Genomic DNA, 9,701 nt, shown 5'->3' on the forward strand with positions numbered 1-9,701 from the left:
GAAATGTTCTTCTCTTCTCTTAAAATTTGAAATCTTAAAATCTTTTTTCCCTCAACTTTCTCTTAAAATTCGGACTTTTTTTCCCCCTTTTTCCCCAAAATTCTAACTCCCCCCCAGAAAAGATTCTCCTCGAAAGTCTGACTTTTCCCCTCAAATCTTCTCTTAAAATTCAGACTTTTTTCGTCAACTTTTTCAAACTTTTCTCTTAAAATTCTGACTTTTTTTTCAACATTTTTTCTCAAAATTCTGACTTTTTCCCCCCAAATTTCGGACTTGTTTCCCTCAAATTTCTCTCAAAATTCAGATTTTTTCTAACCTCCTTCCCAAAATTCTGACTTTTTTCCCCCTCAACATTTCTAAAATTCTGATTTTTCAACTTTTCTCCTTTTTCCCCCAAATACTAACCCCCCCGCCCAAAAGATTATCCTCAAAATCATGACTTTTCCCTCAAAATTTCTCTTAAAATTCTGACTTTTTTTCCCTCAACTTTTTTCTGAAAATTCTGATTTTTCATCCCCAAATTCTGACCTTTTTTTGCCTCAACTTTTTTCTGAACATTTTGACTTTTTTTCAACTTTTTTCTCAAAATCTTGATTTTTTTCCGCTTTACTTTTTCTAAATATTTTAACTTTTCCCTGAAATTCTAACCCCCGTGCCCAAAAAGATAATTTAAAGTTAGAATTTTCAGAAAAAAATTCAGGCTTTTGCCTAAAATGTCTCTTAAAATTCGGACTTTTTTCCTCCAAAAATACTAACCCCACCCCCCCCCCCCCCCCCCCATAAGATTCTCCTCAAAATTTCAACTTTTCCTTCATTTTTTCCCCAAATTCTATCTCTCCCCCACAAAAGATTCTCCTCAAAATTCAGACTTTTTCCCTCAGTTTTTTCTCAAAATTCTAAGGGAAAAGTTAGAATCTTCAGAGAAAAGTTGAGGTAGCAAAAAGTTCAAATTTTGGGGAGAAAAAAGTCTGAATTTTGAGAGAAATTTGAGGGAAAAAGTCTGAACTTTGAAGAGAATCTTTTTTTTGGGGGGGGGGGGGGGGGGGGTCGAATTTTGGGGGGAAAAAGGAAAAAGTCACAATTTTAAGAGAAAATTTGAGGGAAAAGATAGGATTTTCAGAAAAAAGTTGAGATAAAAAAAAAGCCCAAATTTTTTGAGGGAAAAAAAATCTGAATTTTGAGAAAAAATTGAGGCAAAAAAAAGAAGTAATTTTATGATAAATTTGAGGGGAAAAGTCAACATTTTACGAGAAATGTTCTGCCTCCCCCCCCTCAAAATTCTGACTTTTTTCCCTCAACTGTTTCAAACTTTTCTCTTTAAATTCTGACTTTTTTTCAAAAAAAATTCTCAAAATTCTGACTTTCTTCCCCAAATTTCAGACTCATTTTCCCTCAAATTTCTCTCAAAATTCTTGACTTTTTTTCAACCTTTTTCTCAAAATTCTGACTTTTTTCCCTCAACTTTTTCAAACTTTTCTCTTAAAATTCTTGACTTTTTTTCAACCTTTTTCTCAAAATTCTGACTTTTTTCCCTCAACTTTTTCAAACTTTTCTCTTAAAATTCTGACTTTTTTTTCAACATTTTTTCTCAAAATTCTGACTCCCCCCCCCAATTTTAGACTTGTTTCCCTCAATTTCTCTCAAAATTCAGATTTTTTCTAACCTTCTTCCCAAAATTCTGACTTTTTCCCCCCTCAACATTTCTAAAATTCTGATTTTTCAACTTTTCTCCTTTTCCCCCCAAAATACTAACCCCCCCGCCCAAAAGATTATCCTCAAAATCATGACTTTTCCCTCAAAATTTCTCTTAAAATTCTGAATTTTTTTCCCTCAAATTTTTTCTGAAAATTCTGATTTTTTCATCCCCAAATTCTGACTTTTTTTTGCCTCAACTTTTTTCTGAACATTTTGACTTTTTTCAACTTTTTCTCAAAATCTTGATTTTTTTCCCCTCAACTTTTTCTAAAAATTCCAACTTCTCCCTGAAATTCTAACCCCCGTGCCCAAGAAGATAATTTAAAGTTAGAATTTTCAGAAAAAAATTCAGGCAAAAAAGGTCAGAATTTTGGGGGGCCAAAGTCAGAATTTTCAGAAAAAGTTGAGGAAAATTCTAACTTTTCCCTAAAATTTTTGACTTTTGTCACCAACTTTTTCTCAAAATTCTGATTTTTTTTCAAACTTTTTCTCAAATTTCAGACTTTTTTTTGCCTAAAATGTCTCTTAAAATTTGGACTTTTTTCCCCCAAATTCTATCTCTCCCCCACAAAAGATTCTCCTCAAAATTCAGACTTTTTCCCTCAACTTTTTCTGAAAATTCAGACTTTTCCCCTCAGTTTTTTCTCAAAATTCTAAGGGAAAAGTTAGAATCTTCAGAAAAAGTTGAGGTAGCAAAAAGTTCAAATTTGGGGAGAAAAAAGTCTGAATTTTGAGAAAAAAAATTAGGGGAAAAAAATCTGAATTTTAAGAGAAATTTGAGGGAAAAAGTCTGAACTTTGAAGAGAATCTTTTTTTTTTGGGGGGGGGGGGGGGGGTCGAATTTTTGGGGAAAAAAGGAAAAAGTCACAATTTTAAGAGAAAATTTGAGGGAAAAGATAGGATTTTCAGATTAAAAAAAAGCCCAAAATTTTTTTGGGAAAAAAAAATCTGAATTTTGAGAAAAAAATGAGGCAAAAAAAGAAGTAATTTTATGATAAATTTGAGGGAAAAAGTCAACATTTTAAGAGAAATGTTCTGACTCCCCCCCCCCTCCAAATTCTGACTTTTTTTGCATCAATTTTTTCTCAAAATTCTGACTTTTTTCCCTCAACTTTTCTCTTTTTTGATTTAAAGTCAGAATTTTGAGAAAAAAATGAGGGGAAAAAGTCAGAATATAAAGAGAAAATTTTCAAAACAGTTCAGGGAAAGAGAATCTTTTGGGGGGAAAACGGAACAAAAAATCAGAATTTTGGGGGAAAAGTCAGAATTTTAAGAGAAAAAGTTTGAAAAAAAGTCAGAATTTTGAGAAACAATTAGAGGGAAAAAGGCTGAATTTTGAGGAGAATCTTTTGGGGGGATGTTAGTATTTTTGGGGAAAAGGAAAAAGTCAGAATCTTAAGAGAAATTTCAGGAGAAAAAGTCAAAAATTTGAGAAAAAGTTTGAAAAAAAGTCAGAATTTTAAGAGAATATTTGAAGGAAAAGTCCACATTTGGTGGTGGTGGTGGTGGTGGTGGGGGAATCAGAATTTTAAGAGAAATTTAGGGGGGAAAAGTCTGAAATTTAAGGATAATCTTTTGGGGGGAGTTAGAATTTTGTGGAAAAAGGAAAAATCAGAATTTTAAGAGAAATTTGAGGGGGAAAAGTCTGAAATTTGAGAAGAAGTTTGAAAAAACGTCAAAATTTTGAGAGAAAATTTCAGGGAAAAGTTAGAATCTTCAGAAAAAAGTTGAGGTAGAAAAAAGTCTGAATTTTGAGAAAAAGCTTGAAAAATGTTAAGAGAAATTTGAGGGAAAAAAGTCTGAAATTTGAGGAGAATCTTTGGGGGTAGAATTTTGGAGAAAAAGGAAAAAGTCAGAACTTTAAGAGAAATTTGAGGAGAAAAAGTCAAAAATTTGAGAAAAAGTTTTTTAAAAAAGCAGAATTTAAAAGAGGAAACTTTCAAAAAAGTTCAGGGAAAAGGAGAATCTTTTGTGGGCGGGGGGGTTAGAATTTGAGGGAAAAAGTCTAAAATTTGAGAAAAGGTTTGAAAAAATGTCAAAATTTTAAGAGAACATTTCAGGGAAAAGTTAGAATCTTCAGAAAAAAGTTGAGGTAGCAAAAGGTCTGAATTTTGAGAAAAAGTTTGAAAAATTTTAAGAGAAATTTGAGGGAAAAATTCTGAAATTTGAGGATAATCTTTTGGGGGGTAGAATTTTGGGGGAAAAAGTCAGAATTTTAAGAGAAATTTGAGGAAAAAAGTCTGAGCTACATTTTTTTCTCTTCTGTGTTTATGACTTGCGATCTGATTTAAAAACCAGTTTAACCAGGATAATATGTAATTTTTCTTTCCATCTGAATGAAGTAAATTTCAGGAGGAAAAAATATCTTTTTTTCATGAGAATTCCTTTTCCATGTGTGAAACCGGGTGAAATGTTTTGTTTTTCTTATGGTTAAAACAAGTATTACAAAAACAAACACTTTGAAAAATGAGCCTCACAAAAAGATTGTTCCTCTTCAAAAAAAAAAGAAACAAACATGTCACTCCGTTACACTCACAGAATTCTTTTTTCTTTTGATCTGTTTTAAGTCTGATCTAATTTGTTTTCTCTCCTGTGTTTATGGTCATAAACAATTTTTTGTCAGGATAAAAATTTCATTCAATTCATATGATTATGACTTGCGATCTGATGGAAAAACAAGTTTAACCAGGATAAGCTGTATTTTTTATTTCCATCTGTGAAAACAAGAAAGAAAATTTCAGGAGGAAAAAACTTTTTTTTTTCATGAGAATTCTTTTTCCGTGTGTGAAACCGGGTGAAAATGTCTGTTTTTCTTATGGTTAAAACGAGTAATACAAAAACAAACACTTGGAAATGTGAGCCTCTTCAAAAAAGAAACATTTCACTCTGTTGCACTCCCCGAGAAAAAAAAAGAAATGTCCTGAATTTATTTATTTTTTTCCACTTGGTTCCACACATCAGTCCTGTGTTTATGACTGATGGAAAAACAAGTTTAACCAGGATAATCTTTCATTTTTCTTTCCATCTGTGAAAACATGAAATAAAATTTCAGGAAGTAAAAAAATATCTCTTTTTTCATGAGAATTATTTTTCCGTGTGTGAAACCGGGTGAAAATGTCTGTTTTTCTTATGGTTAAAACGAGTATTACAAAAACAACCACTTTGAAAAATGAGCCTCACAAAAATAATGTCCCTCTTCAAAAAAAAACACTTCACTCTGTTACACTCACCTAAAAAAAAAAAATTGTCCTGAATTTTATTAATATTTTTCTGATGATCTGTTTTCTAAGTCTGATCTACATCTTTTTCTCTCCTGTGTTTATGACTTGCGATCTGATTTAAAAACAATTTTAACCAGGACAATCTGTAATTTTTCTTTCCATCTGTGAAAACATGAAATAAAATTTCAGGAGTAAAAATAAAATTTCATGTTTTTTTTCATGAGAACTCTTTTTCCGTGTGTGAAACCAGGTGAAAGTTTCTGTTTTTCTTATGGTTAACACGAGTATTACGACTATATTAACATTTTTTCCTGAATTAAAAAGAAAATGTCACACTCGGTTCCACACACAGAATTCTTTTTTTCTGATCTGTTTTAAGTCTGATGTACATTTTATGGTGAGAAAAACATTTTTTTTGCCAGGATAAAAATTTCATTAAATTCATGTGATTATGACTTGCGATCTGATGGAAACACAAGTTCAACCAGGATTAGCTTTTTAGGTTTTCTTTCCATCCTTGAAAACATGAAAAAAGTTTCAGGCAGGAAAAAAAATTTCAACCTTGTCTTGAAAAAGGTTTTTTTCACTCGGCTCCACACAGACATTTTTCTTTTTTTCTTGGTTCCACACACAAAAATCCCAAAAAATTCATTTTGTGAAAAACATTTTTTTTTTCTGTCTTGAAAGAAAAATTCACTTGGTACCTCACAGAAAATCTTTATTTTTCAACTCGTTCCACACAGAAAACATTACATTTTTTTACCCGGTCCCACACATAGAAAAAACTTTTTTTTCCTCACACACACACACACACACACACACACACACAAATTCAATTGTTCCACACAGAAGAAGTATTTTTTTAATTCAACACAGGTTTTTGTTGTTTTTTTCCACGGTCCCACACTGAACCATGTGATTTTTTTTCTGTGTGGAGCTGTGCAATTTTTTTTTTATTTGTACGGTTCACACGGTTCCACGCAGAATTTTTTTCACTTGTTCCACAGAGCAAAAACGTTTTCTTTAATCACTCTGTTCAACACAGAAAAAGCTTTTTTTTCGACTCGGTTCCACACAGAAGAAAAAAATGAACTCATGCCAGAGACAAAAAGGTTTTTCATCACTCGGCTCACTCACAACTTTTTCTTTACTCTAAAAACAAAAAAAATTCACTCAATTCAACAGAGAAGTTTTTTTATTTTTTTACACAAAATTTCACTTAGTTCCACAGAAAAAAAAGTTTCAGTCATTCAACATAGAAAAAAAACAAGATCTCAGGGTTCCACACAGAAAAAACACAAAAAATTTCACTCAGTTCCCCAGGTTTTTGTTTTCACTCTGTTCCACCCAGTTTTTAGATCTCTCGAAAAAAAAACGTCTTTTTCCGACTCAATTCATCACATGGAAATAAAACTCAGTCGGCTCCACACATGAATTTTTTGTGAAGAAAAAAAACGGAAATGAAAAAAAAAATTCCAAACAGGAAAAAAAAATTCTGCTATTTTATCACTTGTTCCAGACAGAACTGTTTTTTAGATTGAACATTCATATCAGATTTTTTTTCTTGTGGAAAAAAAAATAAAAATAAAATATATATATATATATATATATATATATATATATATATGTATATACATACACATATATATATGTATATATATGTATACATATATATATAGATATATATATACACACACACACACATATATATACATATATGTGTATATACATACACACAACAGAAACAGTAACTCAGTGAAGGAAGTGTCTTTTACCTGGTTTCCTGATGAAATGAGAAGATTTCACAGCCTAACTGTTCTTTCACAGCTTGACCTTTGACCTCTGACCCAGGCTGGTTAGGGAGCAGTATTCAGGTCAGAGGTGACCTAATCCTCACCTCCAAATCCTCCACTTCCTTCCTGGTCCAGATGATCCAGTCTGAAAGTCAATTCTAAAATTAGTGGGATTAAATCAGCAGTTGTGGTGCCCCCATGTGGTGTTTCAGAGAAGTGACTTTAATCTCTGAGGAAACTTTTCAGGTCCACAGCAGTGAGAAGATGTTAGGACGCAGGATGTTATCACTTCTCCAGACTACGGGCGCAGAAGGGCTTCCGGTTTGCTCCATGGACCTTATTTGATAAAACCTTTGTCTGGTAGTGATGAAGAGAGACAAATAATGTACTGATCCTGTTTGAATTGTGTCATGAATCACACATATGATGTTATGTTGTTGTAAAGATAATTTCCAAATCAATAAAGTGTCAGTTTGTTGTAATTAAAGTAAAATCTCATGTAGTTTTGTGTTAAAGCGCTCAGTGAACTACATCATCTCACTCAACACACGTTACCAACAACAACATGGAGCTGACCCGAACCCTCAGAACAGGGCAGTGGAAAGGTCATTAAAGTTGGATATTGACTCCGGCTCTGACGTTGCTTCCAGGACAAACACATGGCGGGAGCTAAATTAAACTGGTCTGTGGCTGAAACAACTAATTTGTTGGAGGTCCTCAAGGAGTTAAAGATGGTTGAAAGGCTCGAAACAACAAGTTGCTTAAACAAGTGTTTGAAAAGATGAACAAAGGTGGAATCCACTGAACTATTCAGTTTATTCAGTCATGAAAACAAAGAGTTTGATTATTTAATTTTTTAGTCAGCCAATGAAGATCTTTCTCTTCTCATTAACATTTCTTCAACAAAACTACAGACTGCTCCTTTAAGTGTGAATTAAGACGGGTTGTTTGTAAATGTACTTTTATCGCTGTCGAGAAGCTATCCTCCGTTAGCACGTTAAAGGTAATTCCCATTATGTGTTAGCATTGAGCTAATGGCTCATTCTATAAAATGATTCTGTAATCAAATAATGTGTACGGTAATATTTCCTCGTAGACAGCATGCAGTTCACGTACTCTTGGTTTCAGTCATACTAAAAACATACAGTATTAGTAAACTAAAAACGTGATGGTTAAGACCTTCACACGCAGACGGCGGCTGAGTTTAGGGGAGACGTCTCACTCTGTCTTTGTTCATAGCATCGCTGTAAAGATGTGCTCTCAGGTACTGAAGTGTGGCACATAATGATGTAATGTGAATTAGAGGTCGACAGATAGTTTTACCAAGGCTGATACCGATACTGATTATTAGTAATCAAGGTGACCGATAACTGATATTTATAATCGATATGTATTTAAAATTAAAATAAACATCCCAGTGTCACAATGTAGAATCTAAGATGCCACAAGCTCTAATACAAAGCTTAGCTGAAATGCTTTTAATTAAAATAGAAGTAATACTTTATAATTTAGTTTTCAAAAACATAAAAGTGCACTTAAAAATTAACTACTGGAATAAAGCACTGGAATTACTAATTCACTAATGTCTTTGTTACTTTAACTGGTTAAGGGAGAGCTCATTAATTTCCTATGTACTGCTGGATATCTTAATCTAAAATAGTACACCTCATTAATTTTTATTTCATATTAATAATCTGAATCAGCAAAGTAACTAGTCAATAGTTATGACTTAAGTTATGATCAATAAACACTTAATTTAATGGGATAATGTATTACTGGACAATGTAACTGTAATAACATTACTACAAATCCTGTTAGACATAATATATTACTCTTTTACTGCTTACAGTAATAGATTTCTGTAACACAGTATTATTGTAGTGTCCCCACACTGGTATTTATATCTGTAAATATAAAATATGTTTAAAATGAATTAAACAAAAACAATAATTTTGCATGTTGTTTCAATAAACTCATTTATTAATTAAATACAGTGTGATTAACATACATGGTCCCAACATACAGTAACATAAGAATTCATCATATACATATTTTTGAATACATGAACATTTTATATTTTGTATATTTTATCTTCATATATGAATTTAATATGTGTGTTAACATGTTTGGTCCCAACATACATTGTAAAAAAAAAAAATTAAACATACTTTTTTATCCATGTGCATATTCGAATTTTACTTTCAGTATTTAAATAAACAGTAATGGAATGTATGTAACTAAGTACATTTACTCAAGTACTGTTACAACTTTTAGATACTTTTTCTGCCACCTACTTCCACTCCACTACATTTATTTGCTAACTTCAGTAATTAGTTACTTTACAGATTACATGCTGTATCAGTGCCAAATAAAAAGATTTTGACATTTATTTTTTTTGATCAACAATCAGATGTTTAAAAAGAGTCCAATAATCAGATAAATGCGACCTATAGTATACACTATATTCATCATATATGTATAGTTTACTTTTAAGTACATTTAATGTCAGATAAGTTAAGACTTTTACTCAAGTCTTATTCATATGGGTGACTTACCAAAGTGATATTTTAAAACCATATTTTTACTTTTAAGTGTGACTTGTGTGTTTGTACGACACTGGTGACAGGAGACCGAATGAAACGCAACATTACGTTAAGGAAACTTCTATTCCATTTTTGGAGACATTTGGGATAATGTCAGAACACAACTCAACAACAACATGTAGAACAAAGGTCGAGTAATTTTTAGACATTTAAATGTAGAAATCTAACATATTTCTCTTTAAATCCAGTTTAACTAAATTATGATTCAATTTCATTTTTGACCAAATGAAGTCAGAAAGATATCATTCATGCCATCAGTTCAGTTTGAGCTGAAACAATGTGAACTGTGACACCTGCTGGCAGAAAGCAGCTCCAGCAGGAGGAGAACATGAACACTGCTGATCAGAACTGCTTCAACACGGATCTCAGAGGGGAAAAAGCTCCACAGG

The sequence above is a fragment of the Pagrus major genome, chromosome 8 (assembly GCF_040436345.1).
Source record: "Pagrus major chromosome 8, Pma_NU_1.0".
Classification (NCBI taxonomy): Eukaryota; Metazoa; Chordata; class Actinopteri; order Spariformes; family Sparidae; genus Pagrus; species Pagrus major.